Below are 18563 nucleotides of genomic sequence, written 5' to 3'. Positions count from 1 at the left end.
AGAAGCTGAGATGGAAAACACAGTCTCTTATAACCTAACCTTGGAAGTGATATACCATCATTTCTGCCGTATGTTGTTTGGTTCTTTTCGTCAGACCAATCCTGGAGCAATGAGGAAGGCACTGCTCAAGGGTGTAAATGCCAAAAGATGAGGTCATCTGGCTATTGAACAGAATACATAAAGAACTTTTGAAGCTCAATAATAAGTGACAAATAACAAGAAAATAGGCAAAATATTTCAATAGGCATTTCACTAAAGAAGATATACGTATGGCTAAAAATAAAATAATAAAAACACCAAATGAAGACATCCTCAACATCATCAGTCATTAGGAGAATGCAAGTTAAAATTACAATGTGATATCATTATATACCCACTAGAATGACTATAATCAAAAAGACTGACCATACCAAGTGTTGGCAAATATTTTGAGAAACTGGAACCTTTATACATTATTGGTGGGGATGTAAAATGGCACAACCCTTTTGAAGAACAGTTTGGGAGGTTTTAAAGTTAAGCATCCATACCATATGACTCAGCAATTCTAATCTTAGGTATTTATCCAAGAGAAATAAAATCATATATTTAGATATCCACATAAAGATTTGTACATAAATGTTTATAAAATCATCATTTACAATAGCCACAAACTGGAAACGACCCAAATGACCACCAATAGGTGACTGGAAAAAACAAAATATGGCATCAATACAATAGGATGATACTCAGCAATAAAATAGAATAATCCATGCAACAAAATGAATGCATCTCAAAATCATAATAAGTCATTTCTATGAGTTTTCTATTGCTACCATAATAATTCCTACAAACTGAATGACATAAAAAAATACAAATGTATTATCTTATCATTTTGGAAGCCATAAGTCTACATGGGTCTCACCAAGGTAAATTGACAGGGCTGTGTTTCTTTCTGGAGGCTCTAGAGGGTAATCTATTCTCTGACTGTTCCCTTCTAGAGGTCCCCTCCATTTCTTGACTCATGGCTCCCTTCCTCCAACTTCAAAGCCATCAATGGCAGACTGAGTCTTTCTTGCGTTGCATCTCTCTCACTCTTCTTCCATTATTGTATCTCTCTGACCCAGCTGAGAAAGGTTCTGTGCTTTTAAGGACTGAAGTGATTACACTGGGCCCATCCAGATAGTCCTGGATAACCTCCTCATTTATAAGTCTTATTTACATTGGCAAAGTCCCCTTTCCAGTGTGATGTAACATATTGACAAGTGCAGGGGGTTTTATTTTGCAAACCACACTTTTATATGAAATTTCTAGAAAAAGCAAAAATAAGTAGATGAAAATTATATCAGTATTTGCTGGGACTGGGGGTGGGAGCAGATTTCACTAAAAATGGACATTAAAGATCTTTTTAGAATGACAGAAGTTATCTAAAATGGAATCTATCATAGTTGCACAATTCTAAATTTTACTAAAAATCATCAAGTTGAATATTTTCAATGGGCGAATTTTATATGTAAAATGTAGTTCAATAAAACCATTAAATATTTTTAAGTGAATAGAAAAAAGCAAAGAAAAATAATTTATTGAAGTAGTTAATACTATTAAAATAAGCCCTGAAAACATGGACCTCTTATTTGGGATTTTGACTCTTGGTGAATTTCTGTTTTCTCCCAATCAATTAAATAGTGTTTTGGCTTTTGTCATAAGCACATTATGTTTACATTCAATATATCATCTGCTGATCTTAAACACATTCCTATTACATCATTTGATAGAAGTGCACAACTTTGAGACTTCTGAATTCAAGGCCCCCCAAAAAGCTTTTCTTTTAATACTTTCATTGGATAAATTATGAACACATCAACAGAAATGCTAGAATCAAATCTCAAATGCTTCATCCTACTATATGTGTAAAACTATGATTCATTATTATTAAGAATCATAACAAAGTCCATTCACCAATTAATTTTTTTTCACATAAATGTGTGGTGAAACATTTATTTACAGTTTCCTTTGCCTGGCAAGTGGTAAACCACAATACTGAAAATTTATGTCTTTTCTGAGTACGTAGACTTAGTGACAAAAGACCAAGCACTTCATACACATTTGCTCCAGAAGTACTCAGAAGGGTCATGTTACCCTAGTGAAGAATAAAAGTACACACTCTGCACCTTTATTAGTGATGAATCATTAATTTATTCTGATTGGACTTAAAGTTATGAATGAGTCAGCTAACTGAACTGTGTGAAACGGTGGGTGGTACAAGGAGAAGTTTGATGCTGACATATTTAACTATAGATGTTAATGCCTTGCTGTGTATATTCCCATGATGAAATTGATTCTGCTTTTGCTTTGTGCCTCGAGGTCTCCTACAATTAAAGGTGTAATGTCTATGCATTGCTTTGAAATGAAGAGTTATCCAAAGAGAAGGTATTACCATATTACAGAGCTATCTGATTAAAGCTTGCCAAAACATTATGGACAAGAGTGAGCGCCCTAATAGTGCATGCCAACATGATCTCATCTTGAAGTATGAGAACGTAAGAATCAGCACATACTTCTAAATACTTCCTTCAAATAAATAAAGAGAGGCTAATTGTTTAGCTCATTTATTTTATTTTATTATTTCTTCACTATAATTTTTCCTACTCTACTTTTACTATTGTGGACTTTTCAAAATCCCTTAAAATTGATGGCCATGTATTAGCATGTAATTTAAAAAGCTTCAATTTCTTTTCCCATGTATGGGTTATGTTAACAAAAGAATCAGGAGTTAAATAGATATATCCATGGGAAATGCAATTTTAGAGATGTTTATCAATGTCTATATTTCATTAATTATTTATAAAGTAGGGCTTTGAGGCAGAAACAATTTTTCCATTATATCTGTAACCATAAAAGATGAAAGATGCATTCATTTTTTTTCTTCAACTTTTATTTTAAGTTCCAGGGGATGTATTCATTTTTAACTAAGTGGAAGTAATGCTTGAACCATGAATACAGATACAGATTCATTTGACGAGGTTTTGTTGGTCTGATTCATTAATAGTTTTTTAAACGTTAACATTCTTACCAAGCAATTTTTATTTCTTAAAAAAAAGTCCTGAGTTTAATAACAGGTTAGAATAGTTTCTGTTACCAAAATGACTTTGGAATTCCACATAATTAGAATCAGATAAAATGTATGTTCTGCAACCAATTTCAAGGGTGCTATTTAAAAAAACCATGACAACACCAGGATTTAATTTCTGACCTGTTTCTCAGATCTTTTTATTTAATCTGCAATCCAGCATTTAAAAAAAAAAAAAAATCCCACAAGGAAGCACTGGACTTAAGACAAGATAAACCCAGGTAAAGAATTATTTTTCTTGAGAAGTGACTGGGATCAAGAGAGACTGAGAGACCTTTTGTTTCTTGTCAGGAAACCTGGATTTCCATTCGATTCCCACGGAAACCTATTGTGCAATCTAGAAATATTTTATGTCCTTAGCATAAATGAATGGAATTGACTATATAAACTTTTATGAAAGTAAGTTCTAAAACCCTATTCTAGATCTCAAAACGTTAATACCTTGTCTATAAACAAATGGGTTGAAAAGTCACCTTTGAAGTTCAGAAGCTATATCTTAAATTCTAGGCCTGTTCATGAAACCACAGGTTTACTGGAGCAGATAAAATAAGGAAAACCTTGTGAAAATTTCTCAGAAGTTAAACCCACCAGAAATGTGCCTAATTTTTGCATTTTCCACATCTAAGCTTCTGGTCAATTAGAAAGACTATGGTCAAAAGGGGTACATTGCTTAGATGCTGGCATTGATTTAATTAAAAGGAAAAATGGAAGAAAATGAATTCTAAGAATGGGGCAAATCTTAATGTCTTAATTTGTTTTGTGCTGTGAGTCTGAGCAATTTATAAAGAACAGAGATTTATTTCTTACCATTCTGGAGTAATACACAGCAATTTAGGCTTTTCCTAGCCTGCTCCTCTAAATTCTTCCATACTCTACCCATTACCCAGTTCCAGAGTGGCTTCCAGTTTTAGGTATTTGTTATAACAAGGGTGCCACTCCTTCGTACCAATTTTCTATCATAGTCCATTCTGTGCTGCTATAATAGGATACCTGAGACTGGGTAATTTATAAAGAACAGGGATTTATTTCTTACAGTTCTGGAGGCTGAGAAGTCCAACATTAAGGTGCTGGTATCTGACGATGGCTTTTGTGGTGCATCATCCTATGGCAGAAGGTGGAAGGGTAAGAAAGCATCAGAAGGCAAGAAAGAGTTGAAATCACTTTTATCAGGAACCCGTTCCCATGATAATTAATCCATTCCTGTGATAAGAGCATTAATCCAGGTCTGAGCCCTCATGATCTAATTACCTCCTACAGGTCCCGACTCTCAACACTGTTGCATTGAGAATTAAGTTTCCAACACGTGGAGATAGGTCAGCCTGTCTCAAGAGAGGGGTCACTTGTGTGTAGGGCAAAAAGGGGTTATGGGAAGACTTTATTTTACCTGTTACTGTATCTCTCTCACCAAGCTCTCTACCAGCTCTCATGAAAATGTGCATTTTGGGGGACACATTCAAACCACAGCTGTTAAGTAACTCTCATTTTCCCCTTGTTCCCATACCCATAGTCAAGCTACATGAAATGTTTTTGTTTTTTTTTTTTTCCAATTAGAAGTAAATAGTTGTAGCTACTTCAGTTTAGTAAATATCACTGAATAGCATTTCATGAGACAAATTCAGTAGATAAACCTAAAGGTCCTTGCTGACATTTTTTCATGTCAGTCTTAATAGTTTCTTAATCTCATTTTAATTATCTTAGTTTAAAAGCCAGATTCTAAATGGGTTACATAGAATGACCAGTGGACAAAAACTAAAGGAGTCATTTTAGATTTTAGGTTGGAGGCTTTTTTTTTTTTGAAACAGAGTCTTGCTCGGTGGCCCAGGCTGGAGTGAAGTGGTGCAATCTTGGCTCAGTGCAACCTCCGCCTCCCGGGTTCAAGCCATTCTCCTGTCTCAGCCTCCTGAGTAGCTGGGTTTACAGGCATGCACCACCATGCCCAGCTAACTTTTGTAATTTTAGTAGAGATGGGGTTTTGCCATGTTGGCTGGAGGGTTTTAAATGAGTATTTGCTCCTATTAGAGGCTGCCTTGGTAGTCATTGCCAGATCTGGTGCCTTGTACGGTGCCTGGTGCATGGGAGAGAATTATTAAATGTTGGATTAATTAACAGACATACCTCAACCAGGCTTTATTGGGTCAGCTTGTCTTAAGAGAGGGGTCACTTGTTTGTAGGGCCAAAAGGGGTTATCGGATGGGTTTATTTTACCTGTTACTGTATCTCTCTCACCAAGCTCTCTACCAGCTCTCATGAAAATGCTGCTCTCTGTACCTTCCCTGACCATATATTTCCAGAAATGCCACATCACAAATATTACACAGGAAATAAAGCATCTAAAATTGTAAACCCTCTGACCAGAATGTCTTTCATCTGACCGAGAACTTGAGCTAAAAAATCAAACCCCAAACCCCATGGAATTTTAAAATTTGGGGTTTCTGGTGCTGAATATTTTGTGATTTGTCTTCTCTTGAGGCTTAAAAATTTTTTATGTACTGGTGCAAGTAAATATAGAGGTAGAAAATAAATAGGCTTTTGTTGGACAAGTGACTTTGAGTGCACACTGTAATGTGTTTGAGGAGAGATTTTATAATAAAACTTAGTTGGTCCAACAAAGCCTAAATGTTTATGTAGCTCATTCAAACTTGTCTGTGTCCTCAAATTGACACTGTTTTACTTCATGCCATATCAGATAAAGTTTAATGTGTTTATCTCTAGGAGAAAGAGCTTCTTGTCAAACACGAAAATAAGAGAGAAAGAGGTGGAGTTTCCTCACTGAAATTAGTCAGTAACATGCTGTGTCTATTATGAACCCTCACATTCAACAAAGTGGAGAATGCCAGGATACTGCAGCAAATGGAGTTTTGCTGAAGATCAAAGCAACATAAGCTGCTGTAACAGACTTTATGTTCTGTCTTTGCATTTCCTGTAGGTGGTGAGCTCCTGAATTGTGGTAATTACCAGTCCCTGATTGAAGGCAATTCATTTCCTTCCTGACACTGAAAATATCAAAAACCAAGCTGCCTCTCGATGACCCTGACTTTACAGCCCATTTGTAATTATTCTGATCAGTTGCAAGGGGAGGTAAGAATTAGAATATGTCTTGTTTAAGAGATTCTTTAAGTTCCTTGCTGGAGCTTATTTTTAAATACCCTCGGTAATTTGTTTTATATTCATAAACAAACTAATTTGATCACTTCAAATTCTTACCAAGTTTTAATTAGTCTGTTAATAAAAAAATTATAGCTTATCCAAGTATACTTTTACAAAAAATTGTATCTTAATAATTCTATTACTTAATTGAATTGCAAAATTAAAATTATGCACAAACATTTTTTAGGTTGAAAAGTTTAAAAAGAAAAAAGCATGTACAAAAATACACTCTAGTTTTCATTTTCAGATAGAGTAATTATATCTGTCATATATAAAATTTATATATATGAAAGAATCTATATTTTTCATATATTTATATATAAAAGTAATCATATATATGATTTTTACCTTAGGTAGCTCCAAAGATAAAATTCTTAAGATTGATAGAGAGCTGAGAAGAAATTTTAAATAGTGGATATAACTTGTAATCATTTAAGATTTAATTAAGTCACATTTTCAGCAGATGTCCTAATAAATACAATAGTAGTAATTAGCATTATTATTAGGATAGTGCCTGAAATAAAGGGTGTAAACATTACATAAAGCTTGGATAGAGAGCTGTAGGCTCAGAATCAAAAAACTTCAGACTGGAAACAAACCTGAAACAACCTTAGTCAATTCCTGAGTTTTACAGTTAAAATTCAGTTTCAGACAAACAAACTGTCTCAAGTTAAATTGTCACTTAGTGGCTTAGTTGAGGCAATAATTCGTGTCTTCTACTTCTAATTCATTTACTCTGGTTTTTTAACATTTTTAACATCACTATATGTATTGAACTATTCCTATAATTATTAATTTAAACTCTCAAGTTAAACTTTTACATACAGAATAATACCTAAACATATTTTATATAGTGCTATACGTCTGGTAGATAACATTCAATTTTTTATTGCTTACTCCATATTTATTTCTTTTGTACCAGCATAATTATGGCAGTAGAGGAAAGTTAAAAAGAAAGGGCAAATGCACACAATTTTCACCATCATATATAATTTTTAGTTTTTACTTCTAGAATTTATCCATGCTTACATGTTTTCTGAAGTTGTAATGATGAGGAAATACAATCTTTGTTCTGTTTTATTTAATTAACATTATATTATGACATTGTCGTGTTCACAATTACTAGTTTAGCAACTACATAATATTTCACTGACTTAATTTGATAATTATCCAGTCATTTCCCTCTTGTGAGTGATTAGGTCATTTCTAATATTACTATAAAAAATGCTGTTGTGAATTTCTTTGTGTACATTGCTTTTCTATATTGTTTGTCTTTTGATTTTTTTTGTGTGGATAAATCATATTATGCTTATATGGATAAATTATGTCATATAAGCTCGTGTGATTAAACAGCACAGTCCCTCTTTTACCTGAAGTGGAACATGAAAACAGCAGAGAAGCTACAGGCAGGACTGGCCCTATGTGCAGAAGGGTACCTAGAAGTCTGCAAAGATAATTTATAGGACAACCCCCCAAATCACCCCCAGTGGTCTTTCCTAAAATTTCCAACAATGCAATTTCTCAGTACCTTTTTAAGAGGTAAATTTTTAATAAAATTAAGGCATTTCTAGACTAAACAAAGGAAAAGCATTAGCTAACACATATGCAGGATGTAGTTTATATGGTTAATTCCCATTACCAATCATAAATTCTTAGGCAGCATAGACTCAATCCTTCAAACAAGTATTAAGAACAATATTGAGAGCATGACGCTATTATGTCTCTTGAGTGAAAGAAAATAAGATAATTGAACTTCAATCTCTCATACATTATAAACATGTTTCCTACACAAAACACATACCAGTCAATGAAAAGATCATGCTTTTCACAAGTTCTTTAGGACTCAGGCCCAGAATTCACAAGATTGTTGTGATTTAGTCACTCATTAGTGTTCAGCATTTATTTTCCTGGCATATACAGCTATACAGCTACCATGTATTGCAAAGCTACAATGTCTCAGCCACTTTTTTTCATGATCTCATTTCATCCTTATAATAACTCTATATAGTATCTATTATTTCTCTCATTTTACATATGTGGACATTAAGGTCCAGAATGTTGAAGCATTTTGCATAACATCACAAGTTCTGAGTTATGAAGTGGCATAGCCAAAATTCACCTTTCTCTGAATGATTATTCTGTAAGTACTCCTTAGTGAGCAGGGATTTCTACCATAATATGTCAATAGTTTTTTGGGGCTATCCGAATTCTCTTGTGATTTTTCTATTCATAAAACTTGAAAAACCTCTTAGTTAATTCTTTTTCCCAGAATGTCAGTCATGCTGGACTTTTACTTTACTGTTAAACACGTAACTAGAGAAGTGCAAGTGGGAACCACATTTATGACCCAAAATGAACTTTTCAAAATTTTTTGAAATGCTATAAATATTTTGCACTCACTCTTCATGACTAAAGTGTACTAAAGTCACAACAGATATTCCAAATCAGCAGTTGTGTTGCCAATGGAATCTCAACAATATTAATTCAGATTTAACAACCACTCTGATTCATCTCCTTAGATTCAAGTCCCATAAAAACACAGGATGAAGTCTCATGACTTTTATTAAAATGTCTGTAAATATAAGCCCTAAAAAGCAATGAACTCTGATACGGTGTTTGGATCTGAAAAATTTTGGAGAAGAAAAAGAATGTAAGAATGTACCTGCACCATAAACATAGCAACTTCAGATTTAATGACATTTTTTGTTAAATTTTGTTCAGTAACTAAGCTGATCTCTTAGAAAATCATTTAAAATTACTCACAAGAATGTAATTATGTAGTGTTGGAATGATCTTAGTACACAATCGAAAAAAAAAAAATCCTTGCTTTCATTGCCTCAAAAACTTCACCCAAAAAAGGATTGAATGAATTCCAAGTTTTTAAAGGTTAAGAATTCTACTACAAATTTAACTTCAAGGAGAAAATACTCTAAGTTATAATTGATGAATTATTGGTAAATGTTTAGGATACAAAGTTTTATACTACAAATCCACACACACACACAAAAAGTTTTGAATCTATAATAGGTAGAAAGATAGTGGGTGATATGGTTTGGCTCTGTGTCCCCACCCAAATCTAATTTTGAATTGTACTCCCATAATTCCCAAGTGTTGTAGGAAGGACCCAGTGGAAGATAATTTGAATCATGGGAGCGGTTTCCCCCATACCGTTCTCATGTTCCTGAATAAGTCTCAGGAGATCTGATGGTTTTATCAGGGGTTTCTGCTTTTGCATCTTACTATCTTACTCATTTTCTCTTGCTACTGCCATGTAAGAAGTGCCTTTCACCTCCCGCTATGATTCTGAGTTATCCCCAGCCATGTCGAACTGTAAGTCCAATTGAACCTCTTTTTCTTTCCAATCTTGGGTATGTCTTTATCAGCAGCATGAAAATGGACTAATATAGTAAATTGGTACCAGTAGAGTGGGGTATTGCTGAAAAGATACCCAAATATATAGAAGTGACTTTGGAACTGGGTAACAGGCAGAGGCTGGAACAGTTTGGAGGGTTTGAAGAAGAAAGGAAAATGTGGGAAAGCTTGTAACTTCCCTGTGACTTGTTGAATGGCTTTGACCTAAAGCCTGATAGTGATATGGATAATAAGGTCCAGGCTGAGGTGGTCTCAGATGAAGATGAGGAATTTATTGGGAATTGAAGCAAAGGTGACTCTTACTAAGTTTTAGCTAAGAGACGGGCAGCATTTTGCCCCCGTCCTAGAGATTTGTGGAATTTTGAACTTGAGAGAGATGATGTAGGGTATCTGGCAGAAGAAATTTCTAAGCAGCAAACCATTAAAAATGTGACTTGGGGCCAGACACGGTAACTCATGCCTATAATCCCAGCACCTTGGGAGGCTGAGGTGAGTGGGTCACTTGAGTCAGGAGTTCAGGACCAGCCTAGTCAACATGGTGAAACCCATATCTACTAAAAATATAAAAATTAGCTGGGTGTGGTGGCATATGCCTATAGTCCCACCTACTTGAGAGGCTGAGGCAGGAGAATTGCTCGTACCAGGAGGTGGAGGTTATAATGAACTAAGCTCACACCACTGCACTCCAGCCTGAATGACAGAGAAGAGAATCACTTGTGGCAGGAGGCAGAGGCTACAATGAGCTGAGATCACAAAACTGCACTCCAGTCTGGACGACAGAGTAAGACTCTGTCTCAAAAAAAAAAAAAAAAAAAAAATGTGACTTGGATGCTATTAAAAGTATTCCACTTTAAAAGGGAAACAAAGCATAAAAGCAGAAAATTTGCAGCCTGATGATGCAGTAGAAAAGAAAAACCCATTTTTTGAGGAGAAATTCAAGCTGGCTGCAGAAATTTGCATAAGTAATAAGAAGCCCAGTGTTAATCCCCAAGACAATGGGGAAAATATTTCCAGGACATGTCATAGGCCTTCATGGTAGCCCCTCCCTTTACAGACCCAGAAACCTAGGAGGAAAAAATGGTTTTGTGGGCCAGGCCTAGGGTCCCCATGCTGTGTGCTGCCTAGGGACTTGATGCCCTACATTCCAGCTGCTTCAGCCATTGCTAAAAAGGGTCAAGGTAGAGCTTGGCTTATGGTTTCAGAGGGTGCAAGTCCCAAACCTTGGCAGCTTCCACATGGTGTTGAGCTGGCAGGTGTACACAAGTCAAGAATTGAGGTTTGGGAACCTACACCTAGATTTCAGAAGATGTATGCAAATGCCTGGATGCCCAGGCAAAAGTTTGCTGCAGGTTGGGGCCCTCATGGAGAACCTCTGCTAGGGCAGTGTGGAAGGGAAATGTGGGGTTGGAGCCTCCACACAGAGTGCCTACTAGGGCACTGCCTAGTGGAGCTGTGAGAAGATGGCCATTGTCCTCCAGATCCCAGAATGGTAGATTTACCGACAGCTTGCACCATGCACCTGGGAAAGCTACAGACACTCAACACCAGCCTGTGAAAGCAGCCAGGAGGGAGGCATACCCTGCAAAGACACAGGGGTGGAGTTGCCCAAGGCTTTGGGAACCTACCTCTTGCATCAGTGTGACCTGGAAGTGAGACATGGAATTAAAGGAGATCACTTTGGAGCTTTAAATTTTGACTGCCCCACTGGATTTCAGACTTGCATAGGCCCTGTAATCACTTTGTTTTGGCCAATTTCTCCCATTTGGAATGGCTGTATTTATCCAATACCCATATTCTCATTGTGTCTAGGGAGTAACTAGCTTGCTTTTGACTTTATAGGTTCATAGGCAGAAGGGACTTGACTTGTCTCAGATGAGACTTTGGACTATGGAATTTTGGGCTAATGCTGAAACGAGTTAAGACTTCGGGAGACTGTTGGGAATGCATAATTGGTTTTGAAATGTGAGGACATGAGATTTGGAGGGGTCATGGGTGGAATGGGTTTTGCTCTGTGTACTCACCCAAATCTCATCTTGAATTGTACTCCCATAATTCCCATGTGTTGTGGGAGTAACTCAATGGGAGATAATTTGAATTATGGGGGTGGTTTCCCCCATACTGTTCTCATGGTAGTGAATAAGTCTCACAAATCTGATGGTTTTATTAAGGGTTTCTGCTTTTGAATCTTCCTCATTTTCTCTTGCCACCACCATGTAAGAAGTGCCTTTCACCTCCCTCCATGATTCTGAGGCCTCCCCAGCCATATGAAACTGTAAGTCCAATTTAACCTCTTTTCCTTCCCAATGTCAGGTACGTCTTTATCAGCAGCATGAAAATGGACTAATACAGTGGCCATTAATCGCTTGAACTTTTAACTGTGAAGAATGAAATTTTGCTACATATTCAGCCTAACTTTACATAGTTAGCTAAGCTCTATATCATTACATAATTACAAATATAGTTATATGATGAGTTAAGTCCTATGAAAAGGAAAGAATATGATTCCATGTAGGTACACACAGTCCTCAAAATTTGCCTGTAAATTATTTGGCTTTTAAAACAAAATTTTTGATAGAAAATATTTTAAATTATAGCCTCTCCCCACCTGAAACCTATTGAATGTGTAATTAAGTTGAATTGTGCTTATTATACTTGAGACAGAACTTTGAGTTCAGGAAGGAAGGAGGCAGAGAACAAATATTTACTTCTTTCTGGCTACAGGACTGGCTGTGAATAAAATTTGGCATAGGCAATATACATGGGAATTTTTTTACTTCTTTATATTTATTCCTCTCTCACTTGAATATTGCTGCTATTTGGGTATACTATGCTCATTTCCTAATTTAAACTATGCTTATTAGCACACTTCCCAGGACCAGCCTACCCCCCAAACTACTCTGTGCCTCAAAATTATCTCCTCCATTCTTGTTCCTACTACAGTGCCTTGCATATAGAAGTCACACAATAATTATTCATTAAAAGAATGAATGAAATAAGAAACATAGAAAGTGTTAGAGAAAGCACCAACCTAACAGGAAGAAAAGATGTGGCTTTAACTGATCTTTTGTCTCTTTACTTCTTCTACATTTATATTCTCAGCTATTCTTCAAGTTTTATACAGTTGTTCTGTACAATGATTTCTTGAAGGCAAAAGCCTGAGCTCCAACAAGGTTAGGGGGCATCAGTGCAGATGTTTTATGCACATTTTTAGAATTGGTGTTGATAGACGTCTCATTTTTAAATGATGTAAAAAATGAGGCTGTATAGCCTGATTCATAATACTCAAAAGACCATTATGAATCATTATTAACAAACAAATAAATACATAGTTGTCACATGATATAGCAGTTCTAGACTTGCTTCATGTCTAGAAACAGTGATGGTTCCTTAAGAAGCCACATCTCTGTGCCATCTAACACATACAGAGGCACGATAAAACAGTACAGTTACTGTGCTCTAATGTAGTTCATGGCCAACACTGCTTAGTGCTGAGTGTGGCACCCACGGTAATTTGTGGGCGAGGTGCCTCCTTAGGCCTTTCCTGTGTTGCATACCTATCTCATTGCTAAACTGCATCTGGTTAGAAAGCCCATCCACATGCTCTTGTATGGTCAAAAAGGAGAGACTTCCTCTATACAGAACTCAGTCAATGCCCGGCATGGGCACACGGCAGGCTGACAGCCAAAATATGCCCACTAAGCCCCTAACAAATGAATCATGAATCTGGGTGACTGGAGAGACAAATGTTTACCATGGAATGGTAACAAAAATGTCTGGGCTTTTTGCCATTTCGGAAAAAAAAAAAAAAAAAAAGAAAGAAAAGAAGCATGTGAACCTTCCTATCCTTTCCCAGATAGAGCTCTGAGAAGGTGTAGTACAACCAACTCAGTCTTTGGAGGGGCATATTGACAACAAAATGATACCTTGTATAATTTCACAACTTTGTGTGTGTGTGTGTGTGTGTGTGTGCAGTGATTTTCTCTCTTGTGGTGACTGATTTGCTTTACCATAAAACAAAGTAGGATGATACTATTATAATTTATCCTTTCCTATCACATCGTGTTTTAATTTAAGACTATAGAGCAAATAGACTGTGTTATTACTCATTGAACATCAAGAATGAAGAAAGAATAATATAAGGTTTTTGAGTATGGTTCTTTTCTCTGCTCAGTATCAATTCTTGCTCTGCCACTATCTGGCTGTGGGATGTTTGGCAAGTTACTTAACATCTTCCCCTATAATGTGGTCATTGAGACTAGACAATATGTGTATATGTATTAAGTGCCTGGAACAGATTAATGATAAATGCCAGTTGAAAATTATTTATTTGCAGAGGATGATGGTGGATAGAAGGCAGGACTAGCTTGCAGCTCCTGCCCACATGGACAGAGCAGCACGTGGAGACTCACATAGTGAACTTTTGCTCCAAGAACCATCACAGGAACATACCAGGAAAGCCGAGATAATCCACAGACCCTTTGAAGGAATGGGATCACTGCTACAGGCTCTCTGAGATGCCAAAAAACTGTGAGTTGAGTTGCTTTCTCAGGAGGGACTGAGAAAGGTGGTGGTCTGGGACATGTTCTCTGCCTGTCACTAGCTGCCTGAAAATAGACTCAGTGCTGCAGAGGGGATATGGTGGGACTGAGACCAGCCTTTAAGACTGCAGGCTGTGTGGGAGCAGGGTGAGGCCTGTGACTGCCGGCTTTCCCCTACTTCCCTGGTGACCTGTATGATGCAGCAGAGGCAGGTATAATCCCCCTCGGAATATAACTTCATTAGACTGGGAACCACACCGCCATCCCATACAGCAGCCGCAACAAGCCCCACACAAGGAGAGGCTGGGCTCAGACATACCTATCCTTGCCCCCACCTGGCAGTCTTTCTCTATTCACCCTGGTATCCAAAGACAATGGTCATAATCTTTTAGGGGCTCCATGGCCCTGTTCACCTTCTGAGAAACCCAAATACTTAACCAGGTATCCCTAGGGCCAGTTTGCATACTCCCTATAGGACCACAACTGATGTGCTCTTGAAAGTACCACCTCCTGGGTGGAGGCAAACCAACACAAAACCAGTGCACTAAACAAAAACATAACCAAAAACCCTCATAGAGTCCATTTCACTACTCTGCTACTTCCACCAGGGCAGGTGCTGGTATCCACAGCTGCAAGACCTGAAGATAGACCATATCACAGTACTCTTTGCAGACACTCCTTAGTACCAGCCTGGAGTCCAGTAGCTCTGCTGGGTGACTAGACCCAGAGGAGCAAAAACAATCACTACAGTTTGGTTTCAGGGAGCTCCATTCTTAGGGGAAGGGGGAGAACACCACATCAAGGGAACACGCTTGAGATTAAAGAATCTGAAAAGCAGCCCCTGAGTCTCAGATTTTCCCTCTGACATAGTTTACCCAAATTGGGGGGAACCAGAAAAACAATTCTGATAATATGATAAAACTTATAAAGTCCTAAAGAACTTATAAACTTCTTCAGGACTCCCAAAAGATCATACCAGCTCACCAGCAATGGATCCAAACCCAAACAAAATCTCTAAATTGCCAGAAAAAGAATTTGGAAGGCTGATTATTAAGCTAATCAAGCAGTCACCAGAGAAAGGTGAAGTCCAACTTAGAGAAATCAAAAACATGATATAGGATATGAGAGGAAAACTGTTCAGTGAAATAGAAAGGATAGATAAAGAACAATCACAGCTTCTGGAAAGCAAGGACACACTTAGAGAAATTGAAAATGCACTAGAAAGTCTCAGCAAGAGAATCAAACAAGCAAAAGAAAGAACTTCAGAGCATCAAGACAAGATTTTCAAATTAACCCATTTTGTTAAAAAAAAAAAAGAAAAGAAAAAATAATTTTTAAAAATGAACAAAGCCTCCAAGAAGTTTGGGACTATGCTAAACATCCAAACCTAAGAATAATTGTTATTCCCAAGGAAGAAGAGAAATCTAAAACTTTGGAAAACATGTTTGAGAGAATATTCTAGACATCCAAATGCAAGAAGCTCAAAGAACACCCAGAAAATTCATTGCAAAAAGATCATTGCCTAGGCAAATAGTCATCAGGTTGTCTGAAGACCAGATGAAAGAAAGAATCTTTAGAGCTGTGAGGCAAAAGCATCAGGTGACCTATAAAGAGAAACCTATCAGATTAACAACAGATTTCTCAGCAGAAACCCTACAAGATAGAAGGGACTGGGGTCCTATATTTTAGCCTCCTTAAACAAAACAATTATTAGTCAAGAATTTTGTATCCAGCCAAACTAAGCTTCATAAATGAAGGAAAGATACAGTCTTTTCCAGACAAACAAATGGTGTGAGAATTTGCCACTACCAAGCCAGCACTACAAGAACTGCTAAAAGGAGCTCTAAACCTTGAAATAAATCCTCAAAATACACCAAAATAGAACCTCCTTACAGCATAAGGCTTACATGATCTATAAAACAATAACACAATGAAAAACCTACAACAAGGTATTCAGACAACAAATAGCAAAATGAAAGAAATAATACCTCATATCTCATTACTACATTGAATGTAAATGACCTAAATGCTGCACTTAAAAGATACAGAATGGCAGAAGGGATACAGATTTGCCAACCAAATTTCTGCTGTCTTCAGGAGACTCACCTAACACATAAGGACTCACATAAACTTAAGGTAAAGGGGTGGAAAAAGATATTTCATGCAAATGGACACCAAAAGTGAGCAGAAGTAGCTATTCTTACGTCAGACAAAACAAACTTCAAAGCAACAGCAGTTTAAAAAGACAAAGACGGACATTATATAATGATAAAAGAACTAGTCCAACAGGAAAATATCATAATTCTAAATATATGTGCACCTAACACTGGAGCTCCCAAATTTATAAAACAATTACTTGTAGACCTAAGAAATGAGACAGACAGCAACACAATCACAGTGGGGAATTTTAATACTCCACTGATGGCACTAGACAGGTCATCAAGACAGAAAGTCAAGAAACAATGGACTTAAGATAAACCCTAGAACAAATGAACTTAACAAATATTTATAGAAGATTCTACCCAACAACTGCAGAATATACATTCTACTCATCAGCACATGGAATATTTTCCAAGATAGACCATATGATAGGCCACAAAACAAGTCTCAGTAAATTTAAGAAAATCGAAATTATATCAAGTACTCTGTCAGAACACAAAGGAATAAAATTGGAAATCACCTCCAAAAGGAACCCTCAAAATCATGCAAATATATGGAAATTAAATAACCTGCCCCTGAATGCTCAATGGGCAAACAATGAAATCAAGATGGAAATTAAAAAATTCTTTGAACTGAGTCATTGTGATACAACCTACCAAAATGTCTGGGATACAGCAAAAGCAGCAATAAGAGGAAAGTCCATAGCATTAAATGCCTATATCAAAAAGCCTGAAAGAGCACAAATAGACAATCTAAGGTCACACCTCATAGAACTGGAGAAAAAAGAACAATCCAAACCCAAACCCAAACCCAGCACAACAAAATCAATAACCAAAATCAGAGCAGAACTAAATGGTATTCAAACAAAAAGTACAAAAGATAAATGAAACAAGAAGCTGGTTTTTTGAAAAGTTAAATAAAACCGATCATTTGAGAGATTAACCAAGTAAAGAAGTGAGAAGATCCAAGTAAGCTCAATTAAAAATGAAACAGGAGATATTACAACTGATACCACAGAAATACAAAAGATTATTCAAGGCTGCTATGAACACCTTTATCCACACAAACTAGAAAACCTAGAGAGATGGATAAATTCTTGGAAATATACAACCTTTCTAGATTAAACCAGAAAGATATAGAATCTCTGAACAGACCAATAACAAGCAGCAAGATTGAAATAAAATTTTTTAAAACTGCCAAAAATAAAAGTCCAGTACCAGACAAATTCACAGCTGAATTCTATCAGACATTCAAAGAAGAATTGATACCAATCTTACTGACACTATTACAAAAGATAGAGAAAGAGGGAATCTCCCTAAATCATTCTATGAAGCCAGTATCACCCTAATAGCAAAACTAGGGAAGGACATAACAAAAATAAAATCGCAGACCAGTATCCCTGATGAACATAGATGCAAAAGTCCTCAACAATATCCTAGAGAACTGAATCCAACAGCATATCAAAAAGATAATCCACCATGATCAAGTGGGTTTCATACCAGGGATACAGGGATGGTTTAATATATGCAAGTCAATAAATGTGATACACAATATAAACAGAATTAAAAACAAAAATCACATGATCATCTCAATAGACACAGAAAAAGCATTTGACAAAATCCAGCATCCCTTTATGACTAAAACCCTCAGCAAAATCAGCATAGAAGAGACATATCTTACAGTAATAAAAGCTGTCTACAACAAATCCACAGCCAACATTATACTGACTGGGGAAAAGTTGAAAGCATTCCCCCTGAGAAGTGGAACAAGATAAGGATGCCCACTTTTACCACTTCTATTCAACATAATATGGGAAGTCCTAGCCAGAGCAATCAGACAAGAGAAAGAAATAAAGGACATCCAAATCAGCAAAGAGGAAGTCAAACTGTCATTGTTTGTTGATGATAGGATTGTATACCTAGAAAACACTAAAGACTCATCCAAAATCTCCCAGAACTGGTAAATGAAAAAGTTTCAGCATACAAAATTAATGTACACAAATTAGTAGCTCTCTGTTATACACCAACAGCAAACAAGTTGAGGATGAAATCAAGAACTCAACCCCTTTCACAATAACTGAAAAAAAAAAAAAGAAAAGAAAAACTTAGGAATATACCTAACCAAAAAGGTGAAAGACTTCTACAAGGAAAACTACAAAACACTGCTGAAAGAAATAATAGAAGACATAAACAAATAGAAACACATCCCAAGCTCATGGATGGGTAGAATCAATATTATGA

The 18563-nt window shown here is 36.5% G+C and overlaps 2 long non-coding RNA genes across 2 annotated transcripts in view; one reads left to right on the top strand and one right to left on the bottom strand.

Annotated features, from left to right (window-relative positions):
* The window catches only part of LOC102139483 (uncharacterized), a 125928-nt gene that overhangs the window by 888 nt on the left and 106477 nt on the right, over positions 1-18563 (bottom strand). The window contains exons 5-6 of the long non-coding RNA XR_001489937.4: positions 4140-4208; positions 639-683 (exon numbers count right to left, since the gene is read on the bottom strand). This is a non-coding gene — a long non-coding RNA (uncharacterized lncRNA). The remainder of the gene's footprint in view (positions 1-638; positions 684-4139; positions 4209-18563) is intronic.
* LOC123573048 (uncharacterized) overlaps positions 1-18563 on the top strand; it is a 130477-nt gene that overhangs the window by 88405 nt on the left and 23509 nt on the right. The window contains exons 2-3 of the long non-coding RNA XR_006697781.3: positions 6033-6184; positions 13959-14152. This is a non-coding gene — a long non-coding RNA (uncharacterized lncRNA). The remainder of the gene's footprint in view (positions 1-6032; positions 6185-13958; positions 14153-18563) is intronic.

Source organism: Macaca fascicularis, chromosome 4 (assembly GCF_037993035.2).
Source record: "Macaca fascicularis isolate 582-1 chromosome 4, T2T-MFA8v1.1".
In the NCBI taxonomy this organism is placed as follows: Eukaryota; Metazoa; Chordata; class Mammalia; order Primates; family Cercopithecidae; genus Macaca; species Macaca fascicularis.
The sequence above is the reverse complement of the archived record's forward strand: the minus strand, read 5'-3'. Positions and strand labels throughout refer to the sequence as shown.